The sequence below is a fragment of the Tribolium castaneum genome, unplaced genomic scaffold (genome assembly GCF_031307605.1).
Source record: "Tribolium castaneum strain GA2 unplaced genomic scaffold, icTriCast1.1 ptg000093l, whole genome shotgun sequence".
Taxonomy (NCBI): Eukaryota; Metazoa; Arthropoda; class Insecta; order Coleoptera; family Tenebrionidae; genus Tribolium; species Tribolium castaneum.
Window position 1 is genome coordinate 20001 of NW_026986690.1, and position 7500 is coordinate 27500.

General features: G+C 38.8%; 3 non-coding genes across 3 annotated transcripts in view; all 3 read left to right on the forward strand.

The window, feature by feature from the left end:
• Positions 1 to 2429: 2429 nt before the first annotated feature.
• Positions 2430 to 4352, forward strand: LOC135267778 (small subunit ribosomal RNA). Its single transcript, XR_010336151.1, has one exon. It is a non-coding gene; the product is annotated as a small subunit ribosomal RNA (ribosomal RNA).
• Positions 4353 to 6410: 2058 nt separating this feature from the next.
• Positions 6411 to 6567, forward strand: LOC135267784 (5.8S ribosomal RNA). The gene has a single exon (XR_010336157.1). It is a non-coding gene; the product is annotated as a 5.8S ribosomal RNA (ribosomal RNA).
• Positions 6568 to 7043: 476 nt separating this feature from the next.
• Positions 7044 to 7500, forward strand: part of LOC135267783 (large subunit ribosomal RNA) — a 4037-nt gene continuing 3580 nt past the window's right edge. The window contains exon 1 of the ribosomal RNA XR_010336156.1: positions 7044 to 7500. This exon is cut by the window's right edge and continues 3580 nt beyond it. This is a non-coding gene — a ribosomal RNA (large subunit ribosomal RNA).

Here is a 7500-nt window from a genome sequence, read left to right on the forward strand (position 1 = left end):
AAATAATAATAATGCAACCCACAATACACTAATTGTGTATTAAAATTGCATAACCTACACGAAGTACGACGTTCAAGAATACTAAAGAATTTTATTTGTGTTGTATATAATGAAAAAACAGCAAATTTTTTTGCAAATTACGTATCTGTAAATAAATGTAAACATTTAGCAACTAATCAAAATTGTTTTTTTTGCCTAGATATTAAAGTAAAACATAAAAATACATTAAATTTATAAAATGCAACCCGCAGCACACTAGATGTGCATTAATATTGCATAACCTTCACGAAGTACGACGTCCAAAAATATTAATTTTTTTTTATATTGAGGTTAAAAGTGAGAAAACATAAATTAATAATAATGCAACCTGCAATACACTTAATATGTACTGATCTTGCATAACCTTTACGAAGTACTACGTTCAAGTATAAATTAATATTATTGTGACTCGCAATACACTAAATTTGTATCAATATTGCATAACCTACACGAAGTACGACGTTCAAGAATATTAAAGAATTTTATTTGTGTTGTATATAATAAAAAAACAGCAAATTTTTTTGCAAGTTACGTATCTGTAAATAAATGTAAACATTCAGCAACTAATCAAAAATGTTTTTTTGCCTAGACATTAAAGTAAATCATAAGAATACATTAAATTTATAAAATGCAACCCGCAGCACAACAGATGTGCATCAATATTGCATAACTGTTACGAAGTACGACGTCCAAAAATATTAAATTTTTTTTTATATGAAGGTAAAAAGTGAGAAAACATAAATTAATAATAATGCAACCTGCAATACACTTAATGTGTACTGATGTTGCATAACCTTCACGAAGTACTACGTTCAAATATAAATTAATATTATTGCGACCCGCAATACACTAAATTTGTATCAATATTGCATAACTTACACGAAGTACGACGTTTAAAAATATTAAATGTTTTATTTGTAGTTTGCATATAATAAAAAAAAAACAAATTTTGATGTAAATTACGTATCTATAAATAAACGTACACATTTAACAATTAAATAAACATAGTATTTTGGCCTAGATATTAAATTAAAACATAAAAATGCATAATATTTATTAAAATGCAACTTGCAATACACCAAATGTGTATTAATATTGCATAACCTTTACGAAGTACGACGTTCACGAAGTACGTCGTTTACGAAGTGCGACGTTTACGAAGTACGTCGTTTACGAAGTGCGACGTTCACGAGGTACGTCGTTTACGAAGTGCGACGTTCACGAAGTACGTCGTTTACGAAGTGCGACGTTCGCGAAGTACGACGTCTACACATTAGGGCACTCAAAATTATTGTTACGTTGTACGACATTCAGACGTTCCAACTGCGACTAACTACAGCATTCATTTGACTTTGCACATACGACGAACGAAGTACGACGTTTACGAAGTACGGCGCTTAAAATAATTTTGTTTTTATTAATTAATTATTTTTTTTAAAACAAACGTTTTTATAATTAAATTTTATAATGGTTTAAATATAAAATATGACTTTTTAATATTATCAATATTTAAAATATTTTCTCCCTTTTGTGTGTATGCCTTATAGTTATAGAGCTGTGCGCTTCGGTAGACGTCGCCTGTGGAGCTATGTCAGTGGAGCGGTGCGCACATCCAATACCGAGCGGCTGCCTCGATCGGTGTCGCGCTGGTATACATATGGTAGTGGTGTGTGTCGATGCGTTGAGTGAGGCGATATGAACGGTGTAACGGTTTAGTCGAAGTTTATCATAAATGACGACGACAAAACGACCGATTATGTATACGTTCTGCATTTGCTTCCAATTTATCGACGTTTATTGCACATTTCCGCTATCGAATTCGAATAGGGCTTTGCTTGCGAGATTGCTTTATTTTGTGATTTTGTGGCTCGCCCAGTTCCCCACAGCGAGATTGCGGATGCGGCAAAACGTATTCTCTTACGTTGGCGGTCCTTATGCAATCAAACTTTGTTGAACTAACAAATGTTTGTGATTTAAACAAACAAAAATAATAAATGCGTCAACTCTCTAATATCCGAGCGAGAATATTTATATAATATTCGTAACGTTTATGGATTCGAAAGAATTTCATAAATTCACGTCGCATTCAATCTTGCGAAGAGTGAAGAGAATGTTTGAACTTTTAAATCGGCAAAGGTAAAAAATAATATTATAAATATTATTATTATGCCTTTATTGACCGATATATGTGTTGTGGTGTTTAACGACTACGACGACGATGATGACGATACATTTATCTCTATATCGTACGAAGAAAAGAAGAAACAGCGTGGCGTTACTTTCTTATATGTTAGATTGTTTCGCACAAACGCGCATATTCTTCATCTTTATAAACGATGATGATGAGTATTTTATTCTCTCGTCTGTCTCAAAAAACACAAAAACACAGTTCCCTGGTTGATCCTGCCAGTAGTCATATGCTTGTCTCAAAGATTAAGCCATGCATGTCTCAGTACAAGCCAAATTAAGGTGAAACCGCGAAAGGCTCATTAAATCAGTTATGGTTCCTTAGATCGTACCCACATTTACTTGGATAACTGTGGTAATTCTAGAGCTAATACATGCAAACAGAGCTCCGACCGGAGACGGAAGGAGCGCTTTTATTAGATCAAAACCAATCGGTGGCGGTTTCGCCGTCATCGTACAACTTGGTGAATCTGAATAACTTTACGCTGATCGCACGGTCTCGCACCGGCGACGCATCTTTCAAATGTCTGCCTTATCAACTGTCGATGGTAGGTTCTGCGCCTACCATGGTTGTAACGGGTAACGGGGAATCAGGGTTCGATTCCGGAGAGGGAGCCTGAGAAACGGCTACCACATCCAAGGAAGGCAGCAGGCGCGCAAATTACCCACTCCCGGCACGGGGAGGTAGTGACGAAAAATAACGATACGGGACTCATCCGAGGCCCCGTAATCGGAATGAGTACACTCTAAACCCTTTAACGAGGATCAATTGGAGGGCAAGTCTGGTGCCAGCAGCCGCGGTAATTCCAGCTCCAATAGCGTATATTAAAGTTGTTGCGGTTAAAAAGCTCGTAGTCGAATTTGTGTCCCGCGCCGCCGGTTCATCGTTCGCGGTGTTAACTGGCGTTTCGCGGGACGTCCTGCCGGTGGGCTTAGCTCGAGAGGGCGGCCCAACTCAATCCCGCCGCGGTGCTCTTCATTGAGTGTCGAGGTGGGCCGGCACGTTTACTTTGAACAAATTAGAGTGCTTAAAGCAGGCTAAAACTTCGCCTGAATACTGTGTGCATGGAATAATGGAATAGGACCTCGGTTCTATTTTGTTGGTTTTCGGAACCCCGAGGTAATGATTAATAGGAACGGATGGGGGCATTCGTATTGCGACGTTAGAGGTGAAATTCTTGGATCGTCGCAAGACGGACAGAAGCGAAAGCATTTGCCAAAAACGCTTTCATTGATCAAGAACGAAAGTTAGAGGTTCGAAGGCGATCAGATACCGCCCTAGTTCTAACCATAAACGATGCCAGCTAGCGATCCGCCGACGTTCCTCCGATGACTCGGCGGGCAGCTTCCGGGAAACCAAAGCTTTTGGGTTCCGGGGGAAGTATGGTTGCAAAGCTGAAACTTAAAGGAATTGACGGAAGGGCACCACCAGGAGTGGAGCCTGCGGCTTAATTTGACTCAACACGGGAAACCTCACCAGGCCCGGACACCGGAAGGATTGACAGATTGAGAGCTCTTTCTTGATTCGGTGGGTGGTGGTGCATGGCCGTTCTTAGTTGGTGGAGCGATTTGTCTGGTTAATTCCGATAACGAACGAGACTCTAGCCTGCTAAATAGGCGTATTTCGACATCCCAAATGCCGGCTGGAGCCGGGTTCGCCCGGTCTCTATGTGCGGTTTTTACTGTCGGCGTACAAACAATTCTTCTTAGAGGGACAGGCGGCTTCTAGCCGCACGAGATTGAGCAATAACAGGTCTGTGATGCCCTTAGATGTTCTGGGCCGCACGCGCGCTACACTGAAGGAATCAGCGTGTCCTCCCTGACCGAGCGGTCCGGGTAACCCGCTGAACCTCCTTCGTGCTAGGGATTGGGGCTTGCAATTGTTCCCCATGAACGAGGAATTCCCAGTAAGCGCGAGTCATAAGCTCGCGTTGATTACGTCCCTGCCCTTTGTACACACCGCCCGTCGCTACTACCGATTGAATGATTTAGTGAGGTCTTCGGACCGGTGCGCGGTGGCGTTTCGACGTTGCCGATGTTGCTGGGAAGATGACCAAACTTGATCATTTAGAGGAAGTAAAAGTCGTAACAAGGTTTCCGTAGGTGAACCTGCGGAAGGATCATTAACGTGTAAATGTTGTTGTTTAGTTGTCACACATACACACACATTTTGTCTGTGCTGATCAACAAAAAACACACATACATACACTATTCGTATGATGATCAATTCTCATACAAAATTCTTTATTATGCGTCGAACGGAAAAGCAACAACGGGTCGTCTTGCATTAAGCGGATCTGTTGTTACGTTTCTCGATTTATTTTATAAATCGATTGTAAACGTGCCGTAAACGACGTTTTCAAAGAATTTTTTCGAACATTAACACGAATCAATATTGTCGAAAGATGGTTATGTGCTAACGTTTTATTATTGCTTTCGCAGTGCCGGTCTTAGCGTATTTCCATCATCGTATTCGCTTCGAAAAAAAGTACTAATACACAGTGGTGGTGTATAATTAATGTGCAAGAGATGTTGTTGTTGTTGTTGTAGTATTTGTATATGGTTGGAGTTATTTATAATAACAAACAAGAATGAATGAATGAATAATAATGGTGTCTGCCAATACGATCGTACTTTATGTACACGACTAAAACTTTATACATACAAACCATAATAATAAATAAACTCGAAACAACCAACAACAAAATTAATACGCTACTGTACATACAAATACACATTTATACATACCATCATTTTACTTAACCGATGGTGAGTGATGTTTGAAAAATAAACGCTTAGGCTTACGGTTTTGTAAGCCAGTCTTTGCGTATTTTCTTCATCGTATTCGCTTCGGAAAAAAGAAAATAAAGATGGTGTATAATTAATGTGTAAAAGAGATGTTGTAGTTGTAATTTAATTTGTAAATGGTTGGAGTTTATTAATAAATAAAAGGGGCTGTCTATTCGTCTGTACTTTATGTACAAGACTAAAACTTTATACATACAAACCATAATAATAAATAAACTCGAAACAACCAACAACAAAATTAATACGCTACTGTACATACAAATACACATTTATACATACCATCATTTTACTTAACCGATGGTGAGTGATGTTTGAAAAATAAACGCTTAGGCTTACGGTTTTGTAAGCCAGTCTTTGCGTATTTTCTTCATCGTATTCGCTTCGGAAAAAAGAAAATAAAGATGGTGTATAATTAATGTGTAAAAGAGATGTTGTAGTTGTAATTTAATTTGTAAATGGTTGGAGTTTATTAATAAATAAAAGGGGCTGTCTATTCGTCTGTACTTTATGTACAAGACTACAAAAACGTTTTATAACAATAAAAAGCTCGAAACAACCAATAACAAAATATACTACTACTATACTACTATACATACAAACGCACATTTATAAATACATAAAATCAATTTACTTTATCGATAGTGAGTGATGTTTGGAAAAAAACGCTTAGGCTTACGGTTTTCGGGTACCTGGGTTCCGCATGCGTCGAAGTAATAATTTACTTTAACGACGCGACGAACCGTAGGAATCTAAATAAAAAAGTTTATTAACTTTTTTAGATTCTGTGGGTTTTAAATGATATACGCCCGACTGACGAAGGAACGTTTTGCACTGCCTGTGCTTTTCTTTTGATTCGTTTTTATGTCGACGGACGTTCTTAGAATGCCCACCAAACGACGTATCACACAAAACACCCTACAATTGTATTGTTTGGTAAATATTGTTGTGATTAAGTTTGTAGCTGTGGCGTTTGTTTGAAGAAAACGTCTGGTTTTTCGACATATTTTCTATTTAATAAATATACATAATGCTTATCGCAAAAGGAGCAGAGTTTTATAGACAAAGTTGATAGAGAAAAAAAACCTAATAGATATATATACGTATTTATAAAACGTTAATATCATCGGGTTATTCTTTATGTAAACTTAAACTATAACTGCATACTCTTTTCGATAAGTAGAAACAAATGCCACTTTAATTAAATAAAATATTATAAAATATAACGCCGAACGTTTCTTTCGATTGGTCCGTTTCTCACATATACATCACAATTGTAATAACCTTAAGTAGTTATTTTTGTTGTTGTGTGATGATGAAACGATTTCGATGTGGAACGGTGCGTTATGTAATAATATTTTAAATTTGTTTGAAAAGATTACCCTGAACGGTGGATCACTTGGCTCGTGGGTCGATGAAGAACGCAGCTAATTGCGCGTCAACTTGTGAACTGCAGGACACATGAACATCGACATTTCGAACGCACATTGCGGTCCTCGGATATACTGTTCCCGGACCACTCCTGGCTGAGGGTCGTGTCAATTTCAAAGACTGCTCGGTTTTTGTCTTAAACACAGCGCACAATGTTGTGTAGACAATTACGTCGGAGCGTGTTGGGTGCAAATATGACGCGTTACTATAATTGTTAATTGATTGTCGGTTGTCATAATAAAATATTATGCAACGTAGACAACAATAAAAACAATATAAATAATAACGCGGCATCCTAAAACGCAATAGCGGCTGACATTCTTATTAGTTTGTTGGTACAAGTTGGTTTAGACGTAGCACGTCCGATATTAAAAAGCAGCCACAACGCTTAAATTTCGAACGAAGCGATCGTCGTGTCCGAGACGTTAAAGTTGTTTATATGCATATTTTATGCACTATAATTAACAACAACAACATTCTCGCAACGACGTCAGATCGATGTTTGAAATTGTTTGGAGGCAGCCATATAAACGGAATACGTGTAATTATCGTCTGACAAAATAAAGGCAAATTTATATTTGCGACCTCAGAGCAGGTGAGACTACCCGCTGAATTTAAGCATATTATTAAGCGGAGGAAAAGAAACTAACTAGGATTTCCTTAGTAGCGGCGAGCGAACAGGAAAAAGCCCAGCACTGAATCCCGCGGCCGAAACCGGACGCCGGGAAATGTGGTGTTAGGGAGGATCCGTCATCCCGAGATTGTGCGACGCGTCCAAGTCCATCTTGAACGGGGCCACAGCCCATAGAGGGTGCCAGGCCCGTAGTGACCGTTGCCGATAACGGGAGGATCTCTCCTCAGAGTCGGGTTGCTTGAGAGTGCAGCCCTAAGTGGGTGGTAAACTCCATCTAAGGCTAAATATGACCACGAGACCGATAGCGAACAAGTACCGTGAGGGAAAGTTGAAAAGAACTTTGAAGAGAGAGTTCAATAGTACGTGAAACCGTTCAGGGGTAAACCTGAGAAACCCGAAAGGTC